Source organism: Dendrobates tinctorius, unplaced genomic scaffold (genome assembly GCF_039654945.1).
Source record: "Dendrobates tinctorius isolate UK_male_01 unplaced genomic scaffold, ASM3965494v1 ptg000011l, whole genome shotgun sequence".
NCBI lineage: Eukaryota > Metazoa > Chordata > Amphibia > Anura > Dendrobatidae > Dendrobates > Dendrobates tinctorius.
In genome coordinates this window covers 46,633,643-46,659,977 of record NW_027361679.1, presented here as the reverse complement: position 1 = coordinate 46,659,977, position 26,335 = coordinate 46,633,643, and the positions used below count along the sequence as shown (strand labels likewise).

Below are 26,335 nucleotides of genomic sequence, written 5' to 3'. Positions count from 1 at the left end.
CGCACGCTGATGCGTCAAAATAACGCAGTGTTACTTGCGTTTTACATGCGTTTTTGCATGCGGTTGCGTTTTTTATGCGCATGCGTTTTTAGGTGTGACATTTCACAATAGAAAAATCCTTGACCACCAATGGGTCACCAGTGGGCGTGTGTCATTGGAATGTTTTATAGACCCTGTACTGCTGAATTCATCAGATTTTGCTGCTGTTTCCGGTGTCAAGATGGACCTGCGTCTGGATAATTTCCGCTTCAAGCTGGATCTTGACATTGCGCTGTCTCAGGCGTATGTCTTTTGTTGCCAGCAAGAAAGGGAGAGGGAGAGACAGCAGAGACGGCAGCGGCGTCGGTTTTGGAGGCATCCAATCATCGAACTCCGGCCAAGCCGTGGAGCATATCACACGCTGTACAGCGAGCTACAGGAAAACCCGGAGAAATTTGCTGACTATACACGGATGTCCCAGGAAAGCTTCCTTGACTTGCTGGGTATGGTTGAAGGAAACATCCGGAGAAGGGACACTCAGCTCCGGCGTGCCATTCCTCCCGAAGAAAGGCTCCTTGTCACCTTACGGTATGTATGTTGTTATGTTTGCATAATTTTTTTGGCTTTTTTTTTTTTTTTTCTTTTGGTCCAAAAAATTTGTTTTTTTTTGGCTATTGAATTTGAACATTATTTTTGGGAAATTGCTTTTTTGCATAATGGTTTTTCTTCTGTCATGTACTAATCCCAAGCCTTTATAAAATGTTTTTTTGCTATGTTGTATTAAAAAAACATGCAAAATAGTTAGGCCATGTACTTTTTTATTTTCAGTGTTTTTAGTAATACCCAAGACAGAAATACAATTATTTTTTCTTTTTATGTTTGGCAGGTTCCTGGCAACTAGAGAGAGTCTTTCATCCCTGCATTTCCAGTACCGGCTGGGAATCTCTACTTTATCCGGGATTGTTGCCGACACCTGCAGGGCTCTGTGGGATGTTCTGTGTCCGGAGTTTCTGCCATTGCCCACTGCCGAAAAGTGGCTTCAAATATCGGAGAAATTCTGGGCAGTCTGCAATTTCCCGAACTGCCTAGGAGCGGTGGACGGGAAGCACATCCGCATCACAAAACCCGCAAGAAGTGGCTCCGAGTACTACAACTACAAGAAGTACTTTTCCACAGTCCTAATGGCCATTGCGGATGCAGACTGCCGGTTTGTGGCGGTGGACATAGGGGCATTCGGACGGGGCAACGATTCCCAGACTTTTAAGAACTCTGATATGGGCTGGAGGTTGTACGGCAACCATTTCAATTTTCCACTGGCACGGCCTCTTCCCCAAACCCAAACTCCACCACTGCCATTTGTAGTGGTTGGGGATGAGGCATTTCAGATGTGCCCAAACCTGCTGAAGGCTTACTCCAGCCGTGACTTGGACCACCGCAAGAAAATTTTCAACTACAGGCTTACGAGGGCTCGCAGGACTGTAGAGTGCGCCTTTGGCATTCTAGTGTCCAGATGGCGAATTCTCAGCACCGCCATCAATCTCAAAATGGAAACAGTAGATGAGGTGGTGGCGGGCCATGCAGGCGTGGTGGCTGTGGCGGTCCATACCGGGGTGGTCCTCCCGCTGGTGGTGGTGGTGGCGGCGCTACAGGCAGGGGTGGTGACGACGGGCCATCCAGTGGTGGTGGCGGCAGCAGTGGTGGGCCAGGCAGGAGCAGCGCTTGGCATGGTGTTGGCGGGTAAGTGTCCAGCTGCACTCGGACTTGTGGCGGTATATTGGTGTCCGGCGAGGCTTGGAAGTGTGGTGGCTGAGCAGTGATATGCAGCAGAAGTAGGTAATGCTGTAAAACGAGTCAGTGGTGGCACCGGTGGAAATGCCACCACTGACTGCTGCATAATCCTACTCTGCTGCATAGCCTGCATAAAAGCATTGTTGCAGGACTGCATGACAGTCAACTGGAGGTCAGGGGTAAGGTGTTCCGCCGTGTCCCGAGCTATTTGGGTGTAAAAATGATGCGCTGGTCTGGCAAGGTCGACTTCCAGGCGCTCAAGGCGACCCTCGATAGACTTGTAGCGTTGGTCCAAAAGGAGGAAACCACTCTCAAGTCTATCGGAGAGTGCCTTGAGGCTACTCTGAAAGACCGAGCTCAATTCAACGAACTCGGGCATGAGAGGCCTGTCCAAGGTCCTCTGCCGCTGCTGGCGGGAAGTGCCCGCAAAACCAGTGGCAGAGACCTGGGACAGGGGAACACCTGAGCAACCAGCTTCCTGGTCTCCAGATGACTGTGGTGCAGACCTGCAAGGTGCTTCCTCGCTGATGGATGGCTGGGAGGGGTCCGGGGCAGCTTGATGAAGGACCGCTTCGGGACCAGGTTGCAGGGTGCTGCTCCAGGTGCTGTGAAAAGAGAAGAAAGAAATTACTACCATAAATTAACAATCGCCAACTCCTGTGGAATAGAAAAGCACAGAATAAAACACAATACAACTAGAAAATACTTACGTTCGGGAGGCAAGGACCGGTCTTAAAAATGCCAAGGCACGATGGTATCGGTACTTCGTGCCGGTCCTTGCCGCAGCACCACTGCGAACCTTATTCTCCTGACGGATATCCCTGTTGAAGCGGTCCTTCATCGAGCGCCAACGGGTTCTGACTTTGTTCACTGTGATGGAAAAAAAAAAAAAAGTAAGACTATGCACTGGAGGCTGTGATCATCCAACTGTGTGTGATGATAGAAACTCCATGGAGTTAATAGCATCACACACAGTTGGGTGATCCCGGCCAAGATCACTGCTGCATCACACTGCATTTAAATACTTACGAAAATCCTTGCGGACCCGGGGAGAGGCGTTGTCCCAGCCATCCATCAGCGATGCGGCCACCTCGTTCCAGAGCCGCCGGATCACCACGTTGTCCGAGTGCAGTTGGTGACGGGTGTCCCACAACGGGACTCGCTCCTGGACTAGACGGATGAGCTCGTCGTTGTCCAGGGCGAGGTCCTCCTCCCGCTGTGGAGCCTAGAAAAGAAAGACAAACATTAATCTTTGAAAGATTTTAAAATAAAAAATATCTAAAACTAGCTGAAGAGCCCGGCGCTGCCCGGGCATAGTAACTACTGTGGTTAGTTATAGAAATTTAAAATTATCCTCCATCCCATAGTCCCGTACCCATATTCCATCATACATATCCTCCATCCCATAGTCCTGTGCCCATATACCCATCATACATATTCGCCATCTCATATGCCTGTGCCCATATACCCATCATACATATTCGCCATCCCATAGTCCCGTGCCCATATACCATCATACATATCCTCTATCCCATGCCCATATACCCATCATATATATCCTCCATCCCATAGTCCCGTGCCCATATTCCATCATACATATCCTCCATCCCATAGTCCTGTGCCCATATACCCATCATACATATTCGCCATCTCATATGCCTGTGCCCATATACACATCATACATATTCGGCATCCCATAGTCCCGTGCCCATATACCATCATACATATCCTCTATCCCATGCCCATATACCCATCATATATATCCTCCATCCCATAGTCCCGTGCCCATATACCCAAACAAACAAACATGAAAATAAATGCAAAAAAAGCAACAAACATCGAAAAAAACAACCATGAAAATTTAAAAAAAAAAAAAAAAAAAATACCAAAAAAAAAAAAAATAAATAAACCAGACTAGAAAATAAGTAAAAAAAAAAAAAAAAAAAAACAGTCCGTCTGTACTTACATCACGTCTACCCGCCCGCACTTGGCCTTGCTGCTCCTGCCGTTCCTCCGGTGGTGGTGGCGTGATGGAGGATGAGGTCTGAAAATTAAACAGAAAAAATTAATCACATGTGTTTATTTTTTCAAATCCATACGGAAGCATAGTACTCACTTCTTCTGCCTCTTGCCCTGTCCCGGGGACATATTCTTCACCAGATGAAGACATGCTGCAATAAAAAAAAAAAGAGACATAAGTACATAGAAATGTATTGAAATTTCAGCCAGACATTAGGTTTTTCATACTTACATTGGTGCAGCTTGTGCTGTGTGTCCACTAGTGAGCAATCCTTAAAGTATTGTGGAATCCCAGTGCCCACACCATTTTATCACCTTGGTTTTTTTTTTTTTTTTTACTGTCTAGACCAAATTTCAGTCATGTTTATTTAAAAAACGCATGCGCATAAAAACGCAAGCGTGCGCAAGACCATGCGCAAGTATTGCGCTCCCATAGGCTCCAATGTGGTGTTTTTGCGCATTCCGTGCGCATTCCGTGCGCATGCGTTGTTTTAACGAGACAGGGCGGAACCAAAAATGCAACATGTTGCGTCTGACGCGCCTGGCGCGAAAGACAAAAAAACGCTGGTGCGCCCGATGCGCTGCGCACAAAAGCGCTAATGTGAAACCAGCCTTATGGGCCCAAATAATGCTCCAAACATAATGGGCCCCATTTCTAATGCTCTAGTGTATAATGGGCCCTGTAAATGCTGCTCCAGTGTCTGATGTCCACCTTTGGAATGTTCCAGTGTATGGTGGGCCCCATCTATCATTCTCCAGAGTATAGTGCTCCCCAAAAATTGCTGTCCCAACATAGAAAACAATCAAATAAGTCTCCTCGCTAGGGAATCCCTGTACTTGTCTGGACAGGTGCTGTAGCTTGCTTAACAGCTCGCCAGCCGTTCTCATGCCCAGTATGGATTGCACGTGATTGCACAAAGGTTAGAAAGGGTACCGTATCCCTGGATAACATGTATGGATAGCGTACACATTCAAAATATATGTCTATACAGCATGAGGCAGGCTCAGACGGTGTTAGGCCCAGTATGGATTGCACGTGATTGCACAAAGGTTAGAAAGGGTACCGTATCCCCGGATAACATGTATGGATAGCGTACACATTCAAAATATATGTCTATACAGCATGAGGCAGGCTCAGACGGTGTTAGGCCCAGTATGGATTGCAAGTCATTGCACAAAGGTTAGAAGGGGTACCGTATCCCCGGATAACATGTATGGATAGCGTACACATTCAAAATATATGTCTATACAGCATGAGGCAGGCTCAGACGGTGTTAGGCCCAGTATGGATTGCACGTCATTGCACAAAGGTTAGAAAGGGTACCGTATCCCCGGATAACATGTATGGATAGTGTACACATTCAAAATATATGTCTATACAGCATGAGGCAGGCTCAGACGGTGTTAGGCCCAGTATGGATTGCACGTCATTGCACAAAGGTTAGAAGGGGTACCGTATCCCCGGATAACATGTATGGATAGCGTACACATTCAAAATATATGTCTATACAGCATGAGGCAGGCTCAGACGGTGTTAGGCCCAGTATGGATTGCACGTGATTGCACAAAGGTTAGAAAGGGTACCGTATCCCTGGATAACATGTATGGATAGCGTACACATTCAAAATATATGTCTCAGGAGGCAGGCTCAGACGGTGTCAGGCACAGTATGGATTTAACGGCCCAGATTACACAGCGGAGGAGCAGGGAGAGGTAAAGATTGCAAATGCTGGGGCCCTGGCCAAGCAAGGGGGGCCCACTCGTGGGCGTCGGTACTGGCATTGGGCCCCTCAGTACAGCGGTGTGTCTGACGGCGGGTGTGCACCACCACCGTCAGAGACACTTGATTGCACTATGAGGGACCCTGTGCCAGTGCCCGCGCCCAAGAGTCGGCCTACCCACCTGTCCAGGGCAACGGCACTCACACGGTGTCGTGCGCTAGGTGGTGACCCCGGCCATGGGGGGGGAGGCAGCACAGTTAGGGAGTTTTAGAAAGTGGCATATGTTGATGTTGGACATTCAACTGATGCAAAAGGCGAAATAGGTGAAGTACCAGGAAGAGGTGGACCAAAGCAAGCCATTTTTCTGTCACCCTATGTGTCATCAGGGGAAGGTGGGACAAAATCCTTGGAAACCCATGCATGGTTCATTTTAATGAAGGTTAGATCATCCACATTTTGGGTTGACAGACGGGTCCTTTTTTCTGTCAGGATTGATCCAGCTGCACTGAAGACTCTTTCCGATAGCACACTTGCAGCTGGGCAAGCGAGCTCCTGTAAGGCATATTGGGCCAATTCAGGCCAGGTGTCCAGTTTAGCGGCCCAATAGTCAAAGGGGAATGACCTGTGTGGGAGAACATCGATATGGGAGGAAAAGTAGTTTGTAACCATAGTTGACAACTGCTGTCTCCTGTCACTTTCCATCGATGCAGTATTACCAGTTGTGTGAGCGGTATTTGAAAAATCAGTCCACAACATTGTCATGAAACCCCTGTCTCCAACGCCACTTCTGCTGTGTGCACCACGAACACCTCTGCCAAGCTGCCCCCGGCCCGTACGGCTCGTGTGAGAACCATCACCGCTGCTGTGTGCTGGGAATGCCTCAAGCAACCGATTTACCAGAGTTGCTTGTTTCTTAGCCAATATTAGGTCAAGGTTCTCCTGTGGCATGATGTTTTGTAATTTGCCTTTATAGCGTGGATCCAGGATGCTGGCCAACCAGTAGTCGTCATCGTTCATCATTTTGGCAATGCGGGGGTCCCTTTTTAGGATCCGCAAGGCATAATCTGACATGTGGGCCAATGTTCCCGGTGTCAATGATGCACTGCGAGTGCTGGGTGGAGGAGCACTTTCTGGCAAATCCACATCCCTCCAGTCACGCACAAACCCTGTACCAGACCTTGCCACGCCAACATTTTCACTTGCCCCACGAGATGCATCCTCCTCCCCTAAGTAATCATCCCCATCATCCTCCTCCTCTTCTTCCTCCACCTCGTCCAGGAGCGGTCCCTGAGCAGACAATGGCTGAATGTCATCAAGGATTCCCTCCTCCTCTTCCTCCTCATCAACATTGGCTGCAGACGCTTGCTCCTTAAGGTGCGTCAAAGTTTGCATGAGCAGACGCATAAGTGGGATGCTCATGCTTAGGATGGCGTCGTCTGCGCTTACCAGCCGTGTGCATTCCTCAAAACAATGAAGGACTTTACAAAGGTCTTTCAGCTTCGACCACTGCACGCCTGTCAACTCCATGTCTGCTCTCAAAGTGCCTGGCCGTGTATCCTCCCACAAATGCATTATGGCCTGCCTCTGCTCGCACAGCCGCTCCACCATGTGCAGGGTGGAGTTCCACCTTGTTGCAATGTCGATAATGAGGCGGTGGTTGGGAAGGTGGAGCAATCGCTGCAGCTTCTGCATACGAACGGAGTGTACAGGCGACCGGCGGATGTGCGCGCACAGTCTTCGCACCTTCTGGAGCAGGGCTGTTAACTCCGGATAATTTTTGAGGAAGCACTGCACCACCAGGTTCAAGGTGTGAGCCAAGCAAGGTATGTGGCTGAGTTTTGAAAGGGCTATGGCTGCCACAAAATTACGGCCGTTATCACTAACTACCTTGCCTGCCTCAAGATGTACACTGCCCAGCCATGACTCAGTTTGTCGCTTCAAGTACTCGGCCAGCACCTCGGCGGTGTGTCTGTCGCCCAAACACATCATCTGCAACACAGCCTGCTGACGCTTTCCACTAGCTGCTCGATAGGGGGACACATCGTGTGCAACAGTGGCAGCTGCAGATGGAGTGCTCGTACGACTGCGCTCTGTGGACGAGCTGTCGCTTCTGGAGGAGGAGGAGGAGGAGGGTCGAACGCCTACAGCCAACTGTTTCCTATACCGTGGGCAAGGCAGCACTGTCCCACCACCGCTGTCCCCTGTGGACCCTGCATCCACCACATTAACCCAGTGCGCAGTGATGGACACGTAACGGCCCTGGCCATGCCGACTGGACCATGCATCAGTTGTGAGGTGCACCTTTCCGCTCACTGACTGCTTGAGTGCATGGACAATGCGGTCTTTCACATGATGGTGGAGGGCTGGGATGGCTTTGCGAGAGAAGAAGTGGCGACTGGGTAGGTCATAGCGTGGTACTGCATAGGCCATGAGTTCGCGGAAAGCTGTGCTTTCCACCAACCGAAAGGGCATCATCTCAAACGAGATTAGTTTGGCAATGTGGGCGTTCAAACCCAGTGTACGCAGATGAGAGACTGAGTACTTTCTTGACCTACTCATAGTGTCTGGGAGGGTGAGCTGGACTTGAGAGCTGCATATGGTGGAAGTAGCGGTGGACAGGGCGGACTGAGAGAGGGTTGATGATGGTGATGGAGTTGTTGTTCTTTCTGATGGCCTAGAATCAGTCTTTCGTTGATATAACAGTGGGATTCCCTGACTGCTGTGGCCTTGCAACGACACCTCAACATTTGCTGCTGTGCTAACCGGTGGGCTTACAGTGGGGGAAACAATGTAGCATTGCTGACTACCTTCGTTGTGATCAGTTGCACATGTGGCACTTGAGGTTTGGTGTTGTGTCCACACTTGCAAGTGCATGCTGGTTAAATGTCTAAGCATGCAACTGGTATTGAAATTTTTCAGATTTTTCCCTCGGCTAAAGGTCTTTGCGCACTTCTTACAGATAACCTTGGCCTGATCATGAGGATTTTGTTCAAAAAACTGCCACACTGCACTCTTCCTACTTTGGCAGACATTTTGCGGCCTAGCACGCTGTGATCTTTTGACCCTCTGGACAAGCTGTCCAGCAACTCTTTTGATGTTTGGAACCTGTCTTTGGAGTGCTCCGGGCCTGCCAGATAACAGCTGTTGCGATGTCGATGTCTGCTGTGGATGCTCCTCATCTGAGCTATTGGAAGCAGCACCCTCTTCCCCCAATGGATGCCAATCTGGGTCAACAACTGGGTCATCCATCACCTCCTCTTCTATGTCATGTGCACCTTTCTCTGTGTCACCGTGTATGGTGGTATAGTGTGCGGGAAGGGGCACCTGAGTCTCATCAGGGTCAAAATCTGGCTCTGTACACTGCGAGGACAATGTAGTGCTCTGAGTGAACGTACCAGCAGAATCATCCATCAGTGGCTGTGCATCAGTGCACTCCATGTCAGATTCATCTTGGCCTGGGTAATTCACCATTTGACTTGATAATCCAGGCATGGTATGTGAAAACAGCTCCATGGAGTAATCAGTAGTATGGCCTGTGTCATCCTTCAATCTTGGTTGGGGTGAAGGACACAAGGAAAGGTGTGGTTCATGAACATGAGCCTCCAATGACGACTCAGTGCTTTTACTTTTTACAACTGAAGAAGAGAAGGCAATAGAGCTGGAGGCTGAGTCAGCAATGTAAGACAAAACTTTTTCCTGATGCTCTGCCTTTAAAAGCGGTTTGTCAACTCCTAGAAAACTAAGCGTTCGAGTCCTTATGTAGCCAGACGATGACGCAGGGTCAGCACCTCCTGCATTCGGTCCTATTTTGCTCTTGCCACTACCATCAGATCCACCACCAACACCATCATTACCAGCTGCCAACCCCCGCCCAATTCCATGGCCTCTTCCACCAGCCTTCCTCATTTTTGCTAGAAATGTAGACAAAATCCAACAAACTATATAGTAATGTAAAACAAGGTACAAGGTGTCTATAGGACAGGGGAGTTTTAGAATTTCTGCACACACTTGTGGACAGTGGACACTTGTGGATTGTGTGCGGCCCACTGATATCTGAGCGCTATGTGACACGCTCGATGGCACAGCTGCCTGTGACCAAAGTGACGAGAGGATAATGGAGATTTTGAATCTCTGCGTACACTTGTGGACAGTGGACACTTGTGAATTGTGTGCGGCCCACTGATACGTGAGCGCTATGTGACACGCTCGATGGCACAGCTGCCTGTGACCAAAGTGACGAGAGGATAATGGAGATTTTGAATCTCTGCGTACACTTTTGGACACTGGACACTTGTGGATTGTGTGCGGCCCACTGATATCTGAGCGCTATGTGACACGCTCGATGGCACAGCTGCCTGTGACCAAAGTGACGAGAGGATAATGGAGATTTTGAATCTCTGCGTACACTTTTGGACACTGGACACTTGTGGATTGTGTGCGGCCCACTGATATCTGAGCGCTATGTGACACGCTCGATGGCACAGCTGCCTGTGACCAAAGTGACGAGAGGATAATGGAGATTTTGAATCTCTGCGTACACTTGTGGACAGTGGACACTTGTGGATTGTGTGCGGCCCAATGATATCTGAGCGCTATGTGACACGCTCGATGGCACAGCTGCCTGTGACCAAAGTGACGAGAGGATAATGGAGATTTTGAATCTCTGCGTACACTTGTGGACAGTGGACACTTGTGGATTGTGTGCGGCCCACTGATATCTGAGCGCTATGTGACACGCTCGATGGCAAAGCTGCCTGTGACCAAAGTGACGAGAGGATAATGGAGATTTTGAATCTCTGCGTACACTTTTGGACACTGGACACTTGTGGATTGTGTGCGGCCCACTGATATCTGAGCGCTATGTGACACGCTCGATGGCACAGCTGCCTGTGACCAAAGTGACGAGAGGATAATGGAGATTTTGAATCTCTGCGTACACTTTTGGACACTAGACACTTGTGGATTGTGTGCGGCCCACTGATATCTGAGCGCTATGTGACACGCTCGATGGCACAGCTGCCTGTGACCAAAGTGACGAGAGGATAATGGAGATTTTGAATCTCTGCGTACACTTTTGGACACTGGACACTTGTGGATTGTGTACGGCCCACTGATATCTGAGCGCTATGTGACACGCTCGATGGCACAGCTGCCTGTGACCAAAGTGACGAGAGGATAATGGAGATTTTGAATCTCTGCGTACACTTTTGGACACTGGACACTTGTGGATTGTGTGCGGCCCACTGATATCTGAGCGCTATGTGACACGCTCGATGGCACAGCTGCCTGTGACCAAAGTGACGAGAGAATAATGGAGATTTTGAATCTCTGCGTACACTTTTGGACACTGGACACTTGTGGATTGTGTGCGGCCCACTGATATTTGAGCACTATGTGACACACTCGATGGCACAGCTGCCTGTGACCAAAGTGACGAGAGGATAATGGAGATTTTGAATCTCTGCGTACACTTTTGGACACTGGACACTTGTGGATTGTGTGCGGCCCACTGATATCTGAGCGCTATGTGACACGCTCGATGGCACAGCTGCCTGTGACCAAAGTGACGAGAGAATAATGGAGATTTTGAATCTCTGCGTACACTTTTGGACACTGGACACTTGTGGATTGTGTGCGGCCCACTGATATCTGAGTGCTATGTGACACGCTCGATGGCACAGCTGCCTGTGACCAAAGTGACGAGAGGATAATGGAGATTTTGAATCTCTGCGTACACTTGTGGACAGTGGACACTTGTGGATTGTGTGCGGCCCACTGATATCTGAGCGCTATGTGACACGCTCGATGGCACAGCTGCCTGTGACCAAAGTGACGAGAGGATAATGGAGATTTTGAATCTCTGCGTACACTTTTGGACACTGGACACTTGTGGATTGTGTGCGGCCCACTGATATCTGAGCGCTATGTGACACGCTCGATGGCACAGCTGCCTGTGACCAAAGTGACGAGAGGATAATGGAGATTTTGAATCTCTGCGTACACTTTTGGACACTGGACACTTGTGGATTGTGTGCGGCCCACTGATATTTGAGTGCTATGTGACACACTCGATGGCACAGCTGCCTGTGACCAAAGTGACGAGAGGATAATGGAGATTTTGAATCTCTGCGTACACTTTTGGACACTGGACACTTGTGGATTGTGTGCGGCCCACTGATATCTGAGCGCTATGTGACACGCTCGATGGCACAGCTGCCTGTGACCAAAGTGACGAGAGGATAATGGAGATTTTGAATCTCTGCGTACACTTTTGGACACTGGACACTTGTGGATTATGTGCGGCCCACTGATATCTGAGCGCTATGTGACACGCTCGATGGCACAGCTGCCTGTGACCAAAGTGATGAGAGGATAATGGAGATTTTGAATCTCTGCGTACACTTTTGGACACTGGACACTTGTGGATTGTGTGCGGCCCACTGATATCTGAGCGCTATGTGACACGCTCGATGGCACAGCTGCCTGTGACCAAAGTGACGAGAGGATAATGGAGATTTTGAATCTCTGCGTACACTTTTGGACACTGGACACTTGTGGATTGTGTGTGGCCCACTGATATCTGAGCGCTATGTGACACACTCGATGGCACAGCTGCCTGTGACCAAAGTGACGAGAGGATAATGGAGATTTTGAATCTCTGCGTACACTTTTGGACACTGGACACTTGTGGATTGTGTGCGTCCCACTGATATCTGAGCGCTATGTGACACGCTCGATGGCACAGCTGCCTGTGACCAAAGTGACGAGAGGATAATGGAGATTTTGAATCTCTGCGTACACTTTTGGACACTGGACACTTGTGGATTGTGTGCGGCCCACTGATATTTGAGCGCTATGTGACACACTCGATGGCACAGCTGCCTGTGACCAAAGTGACGAGAGGATAATGGAGATTTTGAATCTCTGCGTACACTTTTGGACACTGGACACTTGTGGATTGTGTGCGGCCCACTGATATCTGAGCGCTATGTGACACGCTCGATGGCACAGCTGCCTGTGACCAAAGTGACGAGAGGATAATGGAGATTTTGAATCTCTGCGTACACTTTTGGACACTGGACACTTGTGGATTGTGTGCGGCCCACTGATATCTGAGCGCTATGTGACACGCTCGATGGCACAGCTGCCTGTGACCAAAGTGAAGAGAGGATAATAGAGATTTTGAATCTCTGCGTACACTTTTGGACACTGGACACTTGTGGATTGTGTGCGGCCCACTGATATCTGAGCGCTATGTGACACGCTCGATGGCACAGCTGCCTGTGACCAAAGTGACAAGAGGATAATGGAGATTTTGAATCTCTGCGTACACTTTTGGACACTGGACACTTGTGGATTGTGTGCGGCCCACTGATATCTGAGCGCTATGTGACACGCTCGATGGCACAGCTGCCTGTGACCAAAGTGACGAGAGGATAAGGGAGATTGGATTGCTTTTAAAAAAGCAGTTTGCGGAGCAGTGGGTAAACAGCAATGCCAGCGTGTCAGGAAGCCTTAAAAGGCAGCCCAACAACCAACACCACTGATACACCACAATATAGCCTCCCCTTGCACTGCACACACAGTGACTTGTGTGTTGTGCAGGCCAAATCGCTAGCAGCAGAAGCAGTTTTTTTGTCTTCTTCCCTGCCTAACGCTCTCCCTACAGAATCAGCAGCAACCTCTCCCTATACTAAGATCGGCAGAAGTAAGATGGCGGTCGGCGTGCACGCCATTTTATACCCCCTGTGACGCCCACCAAAGCAAGCCAATCACTTGCATGCCCTTCTGAAAGATGGTGGTGACCCGTGCCTATGTCATCACGTTGCCCACAGTGTCCGTGGATCCTGATTGGCTGAAAAAGAGCGCAAAACAAACTTTTGAAACGCGACTTTGGCGCGTAAGTCGCCGACCTCGTGGCCGACCTTATCCTAGGGTCGGGTTTCGTTTCATGAAACCCGACTTTGCCAAAAGTCGGCGACTTTTGAATTTTTTCGACCCGTTTCGCTCAACTCTAATTGTGTTGAGCTTAATCACGCGTCTTTTACTTTAACCTAGAGCTGGATTCACCATCTACACTGATTACTATTGCTCTGTCATATACTCCACACTTCTGCTGCGTTTGTCTGTGTGTTGACTAATGAAGGCCAGGAAACCTTCTCTGTGTGCTGCGCTGTATATGGTAGAGCCCAGAGTTGCTAGTCTCCTCCCAAAAGCCTGGAGTCAATTGACAATGTAGAGCTAGAGTTTGCAGAGGGGAGAACCGGGGAAAATGCAGAATACAAGACATATAAGGGTCAGAAATAGTCTGATTTCCCATGTACACACACTGCAGCGTATTCTGAAAAGTTACTTGAAAGTACAGTTACTACTCTCGACTCCACAATGGCAAGTTATTCTAGGTTTGAAAAAAAAAACGTGCATTTTCACACAATTCATAACTGGGGATGTAGCTCAGTGGTAGAGCGCACGCTTTGCATCTGTGAGGCATCTCCATGGCCAGCCTGCATGTATGTGAAAGGAACGCACTTGCTTTTGGTGGTCACTTTTTCTCACCCTTGTTCGCTTCCTGCAGCCGCTGTGTGAAGTAAATACGTGTGAGTGCTCCAGTCTTCCGGTACACTTTTGGGTATGTAGCTCATATGTATGAGGTCCTGAGTTCAATCCCCAGCATCTCCAACCTTTTTCAAATATGGCTAGATATCTTTGGCTAGTGCTCCACTCAAGCTAAGTGTCAAGACTCGCAAGGAATCTCTGCCGCTTAAACTGTTTGCTTTGCCATGTCACTTGGCAGGACAAGGCTTTCTCGATTGCAAGGTCTTAACACTGCCTAAGCCACGGGCAACACTTTTTCCCACTCAGTAAAATGACTTGAATGGGAACTGGACATTCAACAAACTTGGCCAAAATCAATAGTACATGCAAATAAAGGAGACTTTCGATTATATAGTCTCAAAGATATTTGCTTTTTTCACCACTTACCAGCCAAGGTTTGCCCTACCCCTGCCTCCTGTATTCACCATCCACTCTGAAAAAAGACAGCTCAACTTCATTGGGATCAAACCTAAACCTCCCACCAACACACCTTGACATTGGGTTGCACAGCTTTTTAGACTTTATGCTAATGATATAGGAGGCGGGAAGGTGAGAAAACTGGCAGAGGGACAATCAGAACGATTGTGCTGAGCTTAATCACGCGTCTTTTACTTTAACCTAGAGCTGGATTCACCATCTATACTGATTACTATTGCTCTGTCATATACTCCACACTTCTGCTGCGTTTGTCTGTGTGTTGACTAATGAAGGCCAGGAAACATTCTCTGTGTGCTGCGCTGTATATGGTAGAGCCCAGAGTTGCTAGTCTCCTCCCAAAAGCCTTGAGTCAATTGACAATGTAGAGCTAGAGTTTGCAAAGGGGAGAACCGGTGAAAATGCAGAATACAAAACATATAAGGGTCAGAAATAGTTTGATTTCCCATGTACACACACTGCAGCGTATTCTGAAAAGTTACTTGAAAGTACAGTTACTACTCTCGACTCCAAAATGGCAAATTATTCTAGGTTTGAAAAAAAAAAACTTGCATTTTCACACAGTTCGTAACTGGGGATGTATCTCAGTGGTAGAGCGCACGCTTTGCATGTGTGAGGCCCTGGGTTCAATCCCTGGCATCTCCATGGCCAGCCTGCATGTATGTGCAAGGAACGCACTTCCTTTTGGTGGTCACTTTTTCTCACCCTTGTTCGCTTCCTGCAGCCGCTGTGTGAAGTAAATACGTGTGAGTGCTCCAGGCTCCAAGTACACTTTTGGGGATGTAGCTCAGTGGTAGCGTGCATGCTTCGCATGTATGAGGTCCTGGGTTCAATCCCCAGCATCTCCAACCTTTTTCAAATATGGCTAGACATCTTTGGCTAGCGCACCACTCAAGCTAAGTGTCAAGACTCGCATGGAATCTCTGCCGCTTAAACTGTTTGCTTTGCCATGTCACTTGGCAGGACAAGGCTTTCTCGATTGCAAGGTCTTAACACTGCCTAAGCCATGGGCAACACTTTTTCCCACTCAGTAAAATGACTTGAATGGGAACTGGACATTCAACAAACTTGGCCAAAATCAATAGTACAAGCAAATATAGGAGACTTTAGATTATATAGTCTCAAAGATATTTGCTTTTTTCACCACTTACCAGCCAAGGTTTGCTCTACCCCTGCCTCCTGTATTCACCATCCACTCTGAAAAAAGACAGCTCAACTTCATTGGGATCAAACCTAAACCTCCCACCAACACACCTTGACATTGGGTTGCACAGCTTTTTAGACTTTATGCTAATGATATAGGAGGCGGGAAGGTGAGAAAACTGGCAGAGGGACAATCAGAAGGATTGTGCTGAGCTTAATCACGCATCTTTTACTTTAACCTAGAGCTGGATTCACCATCTACACTGATTACTATTGCTCTGTCATATACTCCACACTTCTGCTGTGTTTGTCTGTGTGTTGACTAATGAAGGCCAGGAAACCTTCTCTGTGTGCTGCGCTGTATATGGTAGAGCCCAGAGTTGCTAATCTCCTCCCAAAAGCCTGGAGTCAATTGGCAATGTAGAGCTAGAGTTTGCAGAGGGGAGAACCGGTGAAAATGCAGAATACAAGACATATAAGGGTCAGAAATAGTTTGATTTCCCATGTACACACACTGCAGCGTATTCTGAAAAGTTACTTGAAAGTACAGTTACTACTCTCGACTCCAAAATGGCAAGTTATTCTAGGTTTGAAAAAAAAACTTGCATTTTCACACAGTTGGTAACTGGGGATGTAGCTCAGTGGTAGAGCGCACGCTTTGCATGTGTGAGGCCCCGGGTTCAATCCCCGGCATCTCCATGGTCAGCCTGCATGTATGTGCAAGGAACGCACTTCCTTTTGGTGGTCACTTTTTCTCACCCTTGTTCGCTTCCTGCAGCCGCTGTGTGAAGTACATACGTGTGAGTGCTCCAGGCTCCCTGTACACTTGTGGGGATGTAGCTCAGTGGTAGAGCGCATGCTTCGCATGTATGAGGTCCTGGGTTCAATCCCCAGCATCTCCAACCTTTTTCAAATATGGCTAGTAGAGTTGAGCGATACCGGGAACCAATGCAAGTCAATGGGGCCAAAATATCGGAATTAAAAAAAACCCTTTCTTTCCTTGTAGGTTAATTCTACATGAAGAAAAACAACTAAGAATAATGTAGAATGTATTGTGGGAGGTGGAGGAGACATTAAAGCCATAGAGGTTTAGCCCAATCAAATGGAATAGCAGGAATTAATCTTTTTTTTTAAAGATGTTAATAGTTACAAAGATATTGACTATGTTAGCCTCATTTATATTTTGCCAGACATGTATGTCTTCTTCTTCTTTCTTCTTTCTTCTTCTTCTTCTTCTACTTCCTTTTTTTACATTCTTCTTCTTCTTCTACTTCCTTTTTTTACATTCTTCTTCTTCTTCTTCTACTTCCTTTTTTTACATTCTTCTTCTTCTTCTTCTACTTCCTTTTTTTACATTCTTCTTCTTCTTCTTCTACTTCCTTTTTTTACATTCTTCTTCTTCTTCTTCTACTTCCTTTTTTTACATTCTTCTTCTTATTCCTTTTTTTACATTCTTCTTCTTCTTCTTCTACTTCCTTTTTTTACATTCTTCTTCTTCTTCTTCTTCTTCTTCTTCTTCTTCTTCTTCTTCTTCCTTTTCTTACATTCTTCATATTCTTCTTATTCAACAATTATTATTCTACATATTCAGCTTCTTCATCTTCTTCCTATTCTTCTTCATCATATTCTTGTTTGTGTCAGGCATTCCTGTAGTTGTTATCTAGAAAATTTAGAAGTTTACACCTTCCGTTCTGCCTGTCACAAAAGATTTACAACAGGATTTGTCCGCGTTCAGTTTGGCCTGCAGCAGCAGGCCTTTTCCAGGGGCACCACGAGGAGGAACGGACTCACCCCCATACACTGCTTAGTCTTCTTCTGCTTATAAATAAGATAATATCATTTGCTCAGAGTATTAGTCTTATGCTTAATGTTCTTCTGCTTTGTTTTTTTTATGCTTCTTTGTCTTCTCTCTCTTGTTGTTCTGCATCTTGGTGGTTGTCTTCCTGTTCTTTGTCCTCTTGAACCAGCTGACGGTACTGGCACCCGGAGGGGCAGCAGAAGGAACAAGAGCCAATGGCACTACCGAGGACCAGCTGACGGTGCTGGAACCCGGTTACTAAGCAGGAGGTACCTGTGCTACAAAGCACTACCAAGGACCAGCAGATGTTGCCGGAACTCGGATACCGAGATGGAGGCACCTAGGCCAAAGGCTCTGACGAGAACCAGCTGACGGTGCTGGAACCCGGAGGGGTAGCATAAGCTGCAAGAGCAAATGGAAATAGCGAGGACCAGCTGACAGTGCTGGCACCCGGAGGGGCAGCAGAAGGAATAAGAGCCAATGGCACAACCGAGGACCAGCTGACGGTGCTGGAACCCGGTTACTAAGCAGGAGGTACCTGTGCTACAAAGCACTACCAAGGACCAGCAGACGTTGCCGGAACTCGGATACCGAGATGGAGGCACCTAGGCCAAAGGCTCTGACGAGAACCAGCTGACGGTGCTGGAACCCGGAGGGGTAGCATAAGCTGCAAGAGCAAATGGAAATAGCGAGGACCAGCTGACAGTGCTGGCACCCGGAGGGGCAGCAGAAGGAATAAGAGCCAATGGCACAACCGAGGACCAGCTGACGGTGCTGGAACCCGGTTACTAAGCAGGAGGTACCTGTGCTACAAAGCACTACCAAGGACCAGCAGACGTTGCCGGAACTCGGATACCGAGATGGAGGCACCTAGGCCAAAGGCTCTGATGAGAACCAGCTGACGGTGCTGGAACCCGGAGGGGTATCAGAAGTTACCCCTGAAAAGCAAAGTTGGCATGCCGCAAGCTGGCCGCAGTTACCGAATCACACAGTCCTACAGGGGGTGCTTGTCCTACTGGCACTATGGAACAAACCTTTCTTACCAGAACCCGCAGTCCACATAGGAAGCACCTAAACTGCTGGCACCCTAGCCTCGGCTAACCCAACCGCAACACGACATGGCAACTTGGGGTGGCAAACTGACATTGACACTTCCCGGAAACAGCAGGCAGGGCTGGAACCAAGCTGGGCAGGAGGGAGTACCCGTGCCAAAGTCAGTTATGAGCAGCAACTGGCGATGTTGGAGCCCAGGACAAGCACTTAGCAGGCTGAGGCCTGATGTGCTGTCAATTGGGAGGCAGCAGGACAGATTGCCATCAAAACAGCAGGGGAACAGCTGACGTTACTGAACCCCACAAACACAGGAGCTAGTGTTTTACTCTGTGAAGACGGCACTTCCGAGCAACAACTGGCTGTGTTGAAGCCCAGGGACAAGCACGGAGCAGGCTGAGGCTGCATTGAAGAAATTTTAAGATCGGTTGTAGACTACTAATTTGAACCAAGCTCCACTTAGGCCTGTGGCTTCACTGATTTTCGTATTTCCCCTGTCCTCCAACCCCGCCAGTTACAGCTCCGAAGTGGCGTCTGCACAATCCACACTTGTTCCTGTGTTACAGGTGTTCAGTCCGGTCAGTTAATCCCCTGATGTGTGTCCGGCAATGTCGCCTGCTCTGTCCACATTCCCATAATGGGAATGTGGACAGAGCAGGCGACATTGCCGGACACACATCATGGGATTAACTGACCGGACTGAACACCTGTAACACAGGAACAAGTGTGGATTGTGCAGACGCCACTTCGGAGCTGTAACTGGCAGGGTTGGAGGACAGGGGAAATACGAGAGACAGTGGAGCCACAGGCCTAATTGGAGCACGGTTAAAAATCAGTAGTGGTACGACTGTGTAGGCAGCAGGAGACTTTGCCATCCACACAGCAGGGGATCAGCTGACATTACTGAACCCCACTGAGACACGGGAGCAAGTATCTCTTTCCGTGTGGACGGCACTTCCGAACTACAACTGGCTGTGTTGAAGCCCAGGAAATAGGAGGGTGTAGGCAGAGGCCTACTGTATTTTGAATGAGGTGACAGCAGGAGAGACTGCCATCCACACAGCAGGGGATCAGCTGACATTACTGAACCCCACTGAGACACGGGAGCAAGTATCTCTTTCCGTGTGGACGGCACTTCCGAACTACAACTGGCTGTGTTGAAGCCCAGGAAATAGGAGGGTGTAGGCAGAGGCCTACTGTATTTTGAATGAGGTGACAGCAGGAGAGACTGCCATCCACACAGCAGGGGATCAGCTGACATTACTGAACCCCACTGAGACACGGGAGCAAGTATCTCTTTCCGTGTGGACGGCACTTCCGAACTACAACTGGCTGTGTTGAAGCCCAGGAAATAGGAGGGTGTAGGCAGAGGCCTACTGTATTTTGAATGAGGTGACAGCAGGAGAGACTGCCATCCACACAGCAGGGGATCAGCTGACGTTACTGAACCCCACTGAGACACGGGAGCAAGTATCTCTTTCCGTGTGGACGGCACTTCCGAACTACAACTGGCTGTGTTGAAGCCCAGGAAATAGGAGGGTGTAGGCAGAGGCCTACTGTATTTTGAATGAGGTGACAGCAGGAGAGACTGCCATCCACACAGCAGGGGATCAGCTGACATTACTGAACCCCACTGAGACACGGGAGCAAGTATCTCTTTCCGTGTGGACGGCACTTCCGAACTACAACTGGCTGTGTTGAAGCCCAGGAAATAGGAGGGTGTAGGCAGAGGCCTACTGTATTTTGAATGAGTTTACAGCAGGAGAGACTGCCATCCACACAGCAGGGGATCAGCTGACGTTACTGAACCCCACTGAGACACGGGAGCAAGTATCTCTTTCCGTGTGGACGGCACTTCCGAACTACAACTGGCTGTGTTGAAGCCCAGGAAATAGGAGGGTATAGGCAGAGGCCTACTGTATTTTGAATGAGGTGACAGCAGAAGAGACTGCCATCCACACAGCAGGGGATCAGCTGACATTACTGAACCCCACTGAGACACGGGAGCAAGTATCTCTTTCCGTGTGGACGGCACTTCCGAACTACAACTGGCTGTGTTGAAGCCCAGGAAATAGGAGGGTGTAGGCAGAGGCCTACTGTCTTTGTAATGCGGAGACAGCAGGAGAGACTGCCATCTCCACAGCAGGGGATCAGCTGGCAATGATGAACCCCACTAACACTTGAACGAATGTGTTTGGCTCTGTGGAGACGACACTTCTGAACACCAACTGACGCTGTTGGAGCCCAGGATTAGGCGAGGAGCAGGCTGTGGCCTACTGGATTTTGGCAGGTGAAGGCAGCAGGAGACTTGCCATCTCCACAGCAGGGGAACAGCTGGCAGTGCTGAACCCCACTAACACTCTAACGAAGGTGTTTGGCTCTGTGGAGACGACACTTCTGAACACCAACTGACGCTGTTGGAGCCCAGGATTAGGCGAGGAGCAGGCTGGGGCCTACTGGATTTTGGCAGGTGAAGGCAGCAGGAGACTTGCCATCTCCACAGCAGGGGAACAGCTGGCAGTGCTGAACCCCACTAACACTCTAACGAATGTGTTTGGCTCTGTGGAGACGACACTTCTGAACACCAACTGACGCTGTTGGAGCCCAGGATTAGGCGAGGAGCAGGCTGTGGCCTACTGGATTTTGGCAGGTGAAGGCAGCAGGAGACTTGCCATCTCCACAGCAGGGGAACAGCTGGCAGTGCTGAACCCCACTAACACTCTAACGAAGGTGTTTGGCTCTGTGGAGACGACACTTCTGAACACCAACTGACGCTGTTGGAGCCCAGGATTAGGCGAGGAGCAGGCTGGGGCCTACTGGATTTTGGCAGGTGAAGGCAGCAGGAGACTTGCCATCTCCACAGCAGGGGAACAGCTGGCAGTGCTGAACCCCACTAACACTCTAACGAAGGTGTTTGGCTCTGTGGAGACGACACTTCTGAACACCAACTGACGCTGTTGGAGCCCAGGATTAGGCGAGGAGCAGGCTGGGGCCTACTGGATTTTGGCAGGTGAAGGCAGCAGGAGACTTGCCATCTCCACAGCAGGGGAACAGCTGGCAGTGCTGAACCCCACTAACACTCTAACGAAGGTGTTTGGCTCTGTGGAGACGACACTTCTGAACACCAACTGACGCTGTTGGAGCCCAGGATTAGGCGAGGAGCAGGCTGGGGCCTACTGGATTTTGGCAGGTGAAGGCAGCAGGAGACTTGCCATCTCCACAGCAGGGGAACAGCTGGCAGTGCTGAACCCCACTAACACTCTAACGAAGGTGTTTGGCTCTGTGGAGACGACACTTCTGAACACCAACTGACGCTGTTGGAGCCCAGGATTAGGCGAGGAGCAGGCTGGGGCCTACTGGATTTTGGCAGGTGAAGGCAGCAGGAGACTTGCCATCTCCACAGCAGGGGAACAGCTGGCAGTGCTGAACCCCACTAACACTCTAACGAAGGTGTTTGGCTCTGTGGAGACGACACTTCTGAACACCAACTGACGCTGTTGGAGCCCAGGATTAGGCGAGGAGCAGGCTGGGGCCTACTGGATTTTGGCAGGTGAAGGCAGCAGGAGACTTGCCATCTCCACAGCAGGGGAACAGCTGGCAGTGCTGAACCCCACTAACACTCTAACGAAGGTGTTTGGCTCTGTGGAGACGACACTTCTGAACACCAACTGACGCTGTTGGAGCCCAGGATTAGGCGAGGAGCAGGCTGGGGCCTACTGGATTTTGGCAGGTGAAGGCAGCAGGAGACTTGCCATCTCCACAGCAGGGGAACAGCTGGCAGTGCTGAACCCCACTAACACTCTAACGAAGGTGTTTGGCTCTGTGGAGACGACACTTCTGAACACCAACTGACGCTGTTGGAGCCCAGGATTAGGCGAGGAGCAGGCTGGGGCCTACTGGATTTTGGCAGGTGAAGGCAGCAGGAGACTTGCCATCTCCACAGCAGGGGAACAGCTGGCAGTGCTGAACCCCACTAACACTCTAACGAAGGTGTTTGGCTCTGTGGAGACGACACTTCTGAACACCAAATGACGCTGTTGGAGCCCAGGATTAGGCGAGGAGCAGGCTGGGGCCTACTGGATTTTGGCAGGTGAAGGCAGCAGGAGACTTGCCATCTCCACAGCAGGGGAACAGCTGGCAGTGCTGAACCCCACTAACACTCTAACGAATGTGTTTGGCTCTGTGGAGACGACACTTCTGAACACCAACTGACGCTGTTGGAGCCCAGGATTAGGCGAGGAGCAGGCTGTGGCCTACTGGATTTTGGCAGGTGAAGGCAGCAGGAGACTTGCCATCTCCACAGCAGGGGAACAGCTGGCAGTGCTGAACCCCACTAACACTCTAACGAATGTGTTTGGCTCTGTGGAGACGACACTTCTGAACACCAACTGAAGCTGTTGGAGCCCAGGATTACGCATGCCGCATGCAGAGGCCAATGGGCAGCGGTTTTTATGGAGGTTGTGGACTACTACTGATTCTAACCATGCTCCACTTAGGCCTCTGGCTCCACTGTCTCTACTATTTACCCTGGCCTCCAACCCCGCCAGCTACATCTCTGAAGTGGCGTCAGCACAATCTACACTTGTTCCTGTGTTACTGGTGCTCAGTCCCGTCAGTTGATCCCCTGATGTTTGTCCGGCAAGTTCGCCAGCTCTGTCCTCATTCCCACTACTGGTTATGGGAATGTGGACAGAGCAGGAGACCTTGCCGGACACACATCAGGGGATAAACTGATGGGACTGAGCCACAGGAACACAGGAACAAGTGTAGATTGTGCTGACGCCACTTCAGAGATGTAGATGGCGGGGTTGGAGGTCAGGGGAAATAGTAGAGACAGTGGAGCCAGAGACCTAAGTTGGGCACGGTTAAAAATCAGTAGTGGTTTGATTGTTGATGGAGCTGGTGACTTTGCCGTCCACACAGCAGGGGATCAGCTGGCATTACTGAACCCCACTAACACAGGAGCTAGTGTGTTTCTCTGTGCAGACGACACATCTGAGCGACAACTGGCTGTGTTGAAGCAAAGGGATTATAGTTCAGGTGGTAGAAAAATGAACACACCAGCAGACCTGGATACAGTTGCCAACCACTAATTTAGTCTGTAAGAGGAATGGCAAAGTCTTTGGAGATCCAGGCCTTGTTCATTTTCAGAAAAGTCAGCCGGTCAACATTATCGGAAGATAGTCGCGTGCGACGGTCTGTTAGTACACCACCTGCGGCACTAAAGACACGTTCCGATAATACACTGGCAGCAGGGCAAGCCAGCACCTCCAATGCATACTGGCTAAGCTCTGGCCATGTATCCAGCTTAGAGACCCAAAACTTGAAGGGGGAAGAGCCATCTGGGAGTACAGCGACAGGGCAAGACATGTAGTCTGACACCATCTGACGGAAGCGTTGCCTCCTGCTGACTCGAGGCGTCGCTGATGGTGTAGACAATTGTGGTGGACACACAAAACTTTGCCACATTTGGGCCATAGTGGTCTTGCCTTGTGCTGCGGCGCTGCCTCTGCTCCCTCTTTGTGCAGAGTTTCCTCCACTGCCTCGACGCACAGAGCTGCTTTGTAAAGCACTAGCAACAATGCTGTCGGGTGGAATGGAAAACATTATGGACTGCACCAGTGACTCTTCGTACTCCCGCATTTTACGCTCCCGGTTCAACGTTGGTATGAGCCTTTGTACGCTGTCCCGGTAGCGAGGATCTAGGAGGGTGTACACCCAATAATCAGCCGAGACGAGAATGTGGGCGATGCGGCGGTCGTTTCTCAGGCACTGCAGCATGAAATCAACCATGTGCTGCAGACTCCCAACTGCCAAAGAACCGCTGTCCCCTGTTTGAGGCGTGACCTCGGCCTGCTCTGCATCACCCCACCCTCGCTGTACATACTGAGTAGAGGTTTGTGTACCTCCCTCCTCTGGAGAGATGTCTTCCTCCTCCATCGACTCCTCCTCATCCTCCTCACAAAGTGTCCCCTGCCTAGGCCTTTGTGAGGAAACACGTAGCGCAGACTGTCCAGAAGCAGATGGCATTTGGGACTCCTCATCCTCCACCTCTTCTGAAACCTCATCCCTTAGTGCTTGCAGTGTTTGTTGAAGCAGGCAGATAAGGGGGACAGTCATGCTGACTAGTGCATCATCTGCACTCGCCATCCGCGTGGATTCATCGAAGGCACGCAAAACGAGGCAGATGTCCTTCATAGAGGCCCACTCAATGGTGCTGAAGTGTGAACGGCGCACAGTGCGACTTGTTTGCGCCTGATGCAGCTGGTACTCCATGACTGCTGCCTGCTGCTCACACAACCGCTCCAACATATGTAACGTTGAATTCCACCGGGTGGGTAGGTCACATATGATGCAATGTTCCGGAAGGCCAAATCGTCGCTGCAGAGCAGCGAGGCGCGATCTTGCCGTGCTGGAACGTCGCAAGTGAGCGCACTCTATGCGGACCTTGTGCAACAGTGCAGCAAGATCCGGATAGTCCCTCAGAAAGCTCTGCACGACCAAGTTAAGAACATGTGCCAGACATGGGATGTGTGTGAGGTTGCCTAGGCCAAGAGCTGCCACCAGATTTCGGCCATTGTCACACACTACCAAGCCCGGCTGGAGATTCGCTGGCCCAAACCACACATCGCTCTCCAGCTTGATAGCATTCCAGAGCTCCTGCGCTGTGTGGCTTCGATTCCCCAAAGAAATTAATTTGAGTACAGCCTGTTGACGTTTGGCCACGGCTGTGCTCATATCGGTCGTAACAGGCTCCTGCTCTGCTGTTTCTGAGGAACTTGAGTAGGAGGAGGAGTCTATGTGTACAGACTGGAGTCCTGCAATCCGTGGCGTTGGAAGAACACGTACAGCGCCACTCTCCAGATCCGTACCCGGCTCCACAACATTGACCCAGTGGGCAGTGAGGGAAAGGTATCGTCCCTGTCCATGGTTACTGGTCCACGCATCGGTGGTCAGGTGGACCTTGCTACTAACGGCGTTTAGTAGCGCATGTTTTATTTTGCCCTCAACATGTCTCTGCAGGGCAGGGACGGCTCGCCTGCTGAAATAAAAGCGGCTGGGCACGTTGTATTGGGGGACTGCCAATGCCATTAAGTCCCGGAAGGTGTCAGTGTCCACCAGCCTGAATGACAGCATTTCAACTGCCAGAAGTTTGGCAATGCCAGCATTCAGAGACTGTGCTCGGGGATGGTTTGCCGAGTAAGGGCGCCTTTTATCCCATGCCTGTGCTACCGATGGCTGTGATGGATGGGAACGTGCTGCTATGGGTGTAATCTGACCGGGTCTCCGGACAACAGTGGCAGAGGTTCTTCCTTGGCGATCCTGTGAGGAAGCCGAACCAGCAGTGTGTGAGCTGGAGGAAGAGGGCCCAACACGAACTGAAGAGGTGGTAGGTGGTGCTGTACGTTGGCCTACGTCTTCAGGGTGTCTCTGCAACTCCAACTCGTGCTTGGTGCGCACATGTTTCCACATATTTGTGGTATTGAGGTTGCTGACATTTCTCCCTCTTTTGACTCTCTGATGACACAGCTTGCATTTGACAAAGCAAATGTCATCTGCAACTGTGTCAAAAAAGGACCACGCACTGCAACTCTTGTGAGCACCCGGTTTGCCTTTGGAAGGAGGAATGCTCCTAACGGGTGCCGAAGTGGAGGGTACAGGCAACCAAGTCTTCCCCCTCCCTCTGCCTCCTGTTTTGGCCGGTAGGGGAATCTCTTCCTCCGAGCTGCTCCCACCACCTTCCTGTTGCTCACGCCATGATGGGTCAAGGACCTCATCATCTTCCCTCCCCTCTTCAAACAGCTGC

The 26,335-nt window shown here is 49.9% G+C and overlaps 4 non-coding genes across 4 annotated transcripts; all 4 read left to right on the top strand.

Annotated features, from left to right (window-relative positions):
- Window positions 1-15,110: 15,110 nt before the first annotated feature.
- Window positions 15,111-15,182, top strand: TRNAA-UGC (transfer RNA alanine (anticodon UGC)). The gene has a single exon. It is a non-coding gene; the product is annotated as a tRNA-Ala (tRNA).
- A 131-nt stretch (window positions 15,183-15,313) lies between these two features.
- On the top strand, window positions 15,314-15,385 carry TRNAA-CGC (transfer RNA alanine (anticodon CGC)). Its single transcript has one exon. It is a non-coding gene; the product is annotated as a tRNA-Ala (tRNA).
- A 922-nt stretch (window positions 15,386-16,307) lies between these two features.
- Window positions 16,308-16,379, top strand: TRNAA-UGC (transfer RNA alanine (anticodon UGC)). Its single transcript has one exon. It is a non-coding gene; the product is annotated as a tRNA-Ala (tRNA).
- A 131-nt stretch (window positions 16,380-16,510) lies between these two features.
- Window positions 16,511-16,582, top strand: TRNAA-CGC (transfer RNA alanine (anticodon CGC)). Its single transcript has one exon. It is a non-coding gene; the product is annotated as a tRNA-Ala (tRNA).
- The last annotated feature ends 9,753 nt before the right edge of the window (window positions 16,583-26,335 follow it).